This window comes from Populus nigra, chromosome 2 (assembly GCF_951802175.1).
Source record: "Populus nigra chromosome 2, ddPopNigr1.1, whole genome shotgun sequence".
NCBI lineage: Eukaryota > Viridiplantae > Streptophyta > Magnoliopsida > Malpighiales > Salicaceae > Populus > Populus nigra.
The window spans coordinates 14128593-14133592 of record NC_084853.1 but is presented as its reverse complement, the minus strand read 5'-3'; positions in this window follow the sequence as shown (position 1 = coordinate 14133592).

Below are 5000 nucleotides of genomic sequence, written 5' to 3'. Positions count from 1 at the left end.
CATCGATGCCGGCAATACTTCGGGCCATGAGGCCCCCCACCTTAGTCCGAGTTTAGCAACAGCCCACATATCCCCCGCGGCAGGCCTATGGGCGCCAGGCCAGCGCGCCCCATGGCCAGTCAGGGGGCACCCCCCTAAAGAGCAATAAGTGTCATTGAAGCTCTGGCAGGGGGAGACACTACTAGGTCCCAGCTGTCACCCCCCCTCTAAAAAATTCATTTCTTGGTATTTTGAGCTGAAATTTTGCACAGAGGTTGGCAAAAATCCAATCCAACTTTATTAATTTTTCCAGAATTTTTCGAGGTCGGGAAGTATTTTTTTTTATTTTCCTACCATTAAAAATCGAGGAAATCGGAAAAAATAGGAACCGGCTCGGAATGACCCCAAATTCAGTGGGCAGCCTCATAAAAATATGGCTGATTTTACTGGATTGATTTCATGTGGAAAGCACGACGTTTTGTTGTAGGAATGCGGGAACCCCGGCGGCTCGCCTGCCGCGGCCAGCGACGTCGGGCTGGCCCCTGCAGCGCCTAGCCTCTCCCACGCGGGGGGCAGGCCAGAGCGCGGGGGGCCAGGGCCCGAAGGCAGCCCCCCCGCGGGCGAGAGAGCAAGCCAGCAGGGGCTGTCGCCTGCCGCGGCCAGCGACGTCGGGCTGGCCCCTGCAGCGCCTAGCCTCTCCCACGCGGGGGGCAGGCCAGAACGCGGGGGGCCAGGGCCCGAAGGCAGCCCCCCCGCGGGCGAGAGAGCAAGCCAGCAGGGGCTGTCGCCTGCCGCGGCCAGCGACGTCGGGCTGGCCCCTGCCGCGGCCAGCGATGTCGGGCTGTCGCCTGCCGCGGCCAGCGACGTCGGGCTGGCCCCTGCAGCGCCTAGCCTCTCCCACGCAGGGGGCAGGCCAGAACGCGGGGGGCCAGGGCCCGAAGGCAGCCCCCCCGCGGGCGAGAGAGCAAGCCAGCAGGGGCTGTCCGCGCGTCGCGCAGCGCGGCATGGCTGCGGGGGCCGCGCGCGCGCGCCCAAGCGCCCAAGGGCCCCCAAGGGCCCCAGGCCCTCAGGCCCCAGCGCCCCAGCGCCCACGCGGGCGGGGCGCAGCGCGCGCGTGTGGTCTTTGAGGGGCGCCGGCCTGGTGGCTCCCTAAAGAGCAATAAGTGTCATTGCAGCTCTGGCAGGGGGAGACACTACTAGGTCCCAGCTGTCACCCCCCCTCTAAAAAATTCATTTCTTTGGTATTTTGAGCTGAAATTTTGCACAGAGGTTGGCAAAAATCCAATCCACCTTCATTAATTTTCCCAGAATTTTTCGAGGTCGGGAAGTATTTGTTTTAATTTTCCTACCATTAGAAATCGAGTAAATCCGCAAAACTAGGAACCGGCCCGAATGACCCCAAATTCAGTGGGCAGCCTCATAAAAATATGGCTGATTTTACTGGATTGGTTTCATGTGGAAAGCACGACGTTTTCTTGTAGGAATGCGGGAACCCCGGCAGCTCGCCTGCCGCGGCCAGCGACGTCGGGGACGCTGGCCTGCGCTGTCGAGCCCGCGAGGGCTGTCTCCGCGGCAGGCCCCCCCTGAACGGGGCACGACAGGCCACCGCGCTGGCTCGTCCAGCGTCGACAGTCCCTCGTCCAGGTTTCAGATCGCGCCAAGTCGAACCCATGACCTGCTCAAGCCATCGTGCGCTGCCGAATTCGCATCTGCGTGTAGGCTGCCATTCCACGCGGCAGCCCCTGTTTTCGTCAGCGTGCCCCCCTGACGAATTTTCCTGCCTGGCCCAGTCCAGCGTCCAGCCCCTGTTCGTCGAAAAATCTGCGCTGCCGATTTTCCACGCGGCAGCCCCTCTTTTCGTCAGCGTGCCCCCCTGACGAATTTTCCTGCCTGGCCCGGCCAGTCCAGCCCCTGTTCGTCGAAAAATCTGCGCTGCCGATTTTCCACGCGGCAGCCCCTCTTTTCGTCAGCGTGCCCCCCTGACGAATTTTCCTGCCTGGCCCGGCCGGTCCAGCATCCAGCCCCTGTTCGTCGAAAAATCTGCGCTGCCGATTTTCCACGCGGCAGCCCCTGTTTTCCTCAGCGTGCCCCCCTGACGAATGTTCGTCGAAAAATCTGCGCTGCCGATTTTCCACGCGGCAGCCCCTCTTTTCGTCAGCGTGCCCCCCTGACGAATGTTCGTCGAAAAATCTGCGCTGCCGATTTTCCACGCGGCAGCCCCTCTTTTCGTCAGCGTGCCCCCTGACGAATTTTCCTGCCTGGCCCAGTCCAGCGTCCAGCCCCTGTTCGTCGAAAAATCTGCGCTGCCGATTTTCCACGCGGCAGCCCCTCTTTTCGTCAGCGTGCCCCCCTGACGAATTTTCCTGCCTGGCCCGGCCGGTCCAGCCCCTGTTCGTCGAAAAATCTGCGCTGCCGATTTTCCACTCCGCAGCCCCTGTTTTCGTCAGCGTGCCCCCCTGACGAATTTTCCTGCCTGGCCCGGCCAGTCCAGCGCCCAGCCCCTGTTCGTCGAAAAATCTGCGCTGCCGATTTTCCCCGACGAACCTGCAGCTGCACAAATCCGCGCTGCCACTGCCCCATTGTCTGGACCAACAGTCTTTTCCATCAAGCCCTGGACTATAAATCGTCCAGACTCATCGCCAGCACCCGCTGCCGATTCTGCCGACTTTGCCGATTTCGTCGGCGCTGCCGATTCCAACACTGCCCGCCGTGCCTGAACCAGCGCTGTTTCGTCAGCGTGTCCCCTTGACGAATTTCCCTGCCTGGCCTGGACAGTCCATCTTCCAGCCCATGTTCATCGAAAAATCTGCGCTGCCGATTTCCCCGACGAACCTGCAGCTGCACAAATCTGTGCTGCCGATTTCCCCCCCTGTCGGCATGGCTGCCGCTGCCCCGATGTCCAGACCAACAGTCTTTTTTGTCGACTTTGCCGATTTTGTCCGCGCTGCCGATTCCAACACTACCCCCTGCATCCAAACCAGCATTGTTTCGTCAGCTCTTCCCCTGACGATTTTAGCCCTGTAACAAACAGTAGGCCTCCAATCCCGCCAACGGGAGCCAAGTTGATAGGGAAGAGAATTGAATGACGCGCCTGGTCCTCGCACCCCGCCACCCGAGGGGCCTTTTTCCCGGCAGCCTCTGAAAAACTCTAGCTTTCACGGTCCTCGCCGCCCCTCACCACCATGGCAGGCCTCTAATCCCACCCATCAGCAGTTGTAGCCGATAGGGCAGTGATTTGAATGACGCGTCGCGGGCCTCCGGGTCATCTCACCCGGCCATTAATTGGAGCGTTTTTGGCTGGCCGAGGATGGGGGGATGGATCTCTTCTTCCGAAAAAGCAAACAGTACATCGGGAGTTATGTTGACGGGGCATGGAATTGAATGACCCGTCGCGGGCCGCCGGGTCATCTCACCCGGCCATCCCGGGGAGCGTTTTTCCCGGCAGCATCGGGGAAACTCTTGCTTTCACTGCCCGCTGCCCAAGTCCCCACTCGAATCGGCCCCCCGCGCCAACAAGCCAACGCTGCCGAATCGGCAGACACTGCTGCCGAATCTGCCGACACTGCCCCGCGGGCTGCCACTGCCCCAGTGTCTAAACCAGCGGTCTTTCTCATCGAGCCTTGGACTATCCAGTCCGTCCTGACTCATCGCCAGCACCTGCTGCCGATTCTGCCGACTTTGCCGATTTTCTCGGCGCTGCCGATTCCAACACTGCGCCCACCGTGTCTGAACCAGCGCTGTTTCGTCAGCGTGTCCCCTCGACGAATTTTCCTGCCTGGCCTGGACAGTCCACCGTCCAGCCCGTGTTCGTCGAAAAATCTGCGCTGCCGATTCTGCCGACTTTGCCGATTTCGTCGGCGCTGCCGATTCCAACACTGCCCGCCGTGCCTGAACCAGCGCTGTTTCGTCAGCGTGTCCCCTCGACAAATTTTCCTGCCTGGCCTGGACAGTCCATCGCCCAGCCCATGTTCGTCGCAAAATCTGCGCTGCCGATTTTCCCCGACGAACCTGCAGCCGCACAAATCTGCGCTGCCGAATCTGCCGACACTGTCCCGCGGGCTGCCACTGCCCCAGTGTCTAAACCAGCAGTCTTTCTCGTCGAGCCTTGGACTATCCAGCCCGTCCAGACCCATCGCCAGCACCCGCTGCCGATTCTGCCGACTTTGCCGATTTCGTCGGCGCTGCCGATTCCACCACTGCCCGCCGTGCCTGAACCAGCGCTGTTTCGTCAGCGTGTCCCCTCGATGAATTTTCCTGCATGGCCCGGCCAGTCCAGCGTCCAGCCCATGTTCGTCGAAAAATCTGCGCTGCCGATTCTGCCGACTTTGCCGATTTCGTCGGCGCTGCCGATTCCAACACTGCCCGCCGTGCCTGAACCAGCGCTGTTTCGTCAGCGTGTCCCCTCGACAAATTTTCCTGCCTGGCCTGGACAGTCCACCGTCCAGCCCGTGTTCGTCGAAAAATCTGCGCTGCCGATTCTGCCGACTTTGCCGATTTCGTCGGCGCTGCCGATTCCAACACTGCCCGCCGTGCCTGAACCAGCGCTGTTTCGTCAGCGTGTCCCCTCGACAAATTTTCCTGCCTGGCCTGGACAGTCCATCGCCCAGCCCATGTTCGTCGCAAAATCTGCGCTGCCGATTTTCCCCGACGAACCTGCAGCCGCACAAATCTGCGCTGCCGAATCTGCCGACACTGTCCCGCGGGCTGCCACTGCCCCAGTGTCTAAACCAGCAGTCTTTCTCGTCGAGCCTTGGACTATCCAGCCCGTCCAGACCCATCGCCAGCACCCGCTGCCGATTCTGCCGACTTTGCCGATTTCGTCGGCGCTGCCGATTCCACCACTGCCCGCCGTGCCTGAACCAGCGCTGTTTCGTCAGCGTGTCCCCTCGATGAATTTTCCTGCATGGCCCGGCCAGTCCAGCGTCCAGCCCATGTTCGTCGAAAAATCTGCGCTGCCGATTCTGCCGACTTTGCCGATTTCGTCGGCGCTGCCGATTCCAACACTGCCCGCCGTGCCTGAA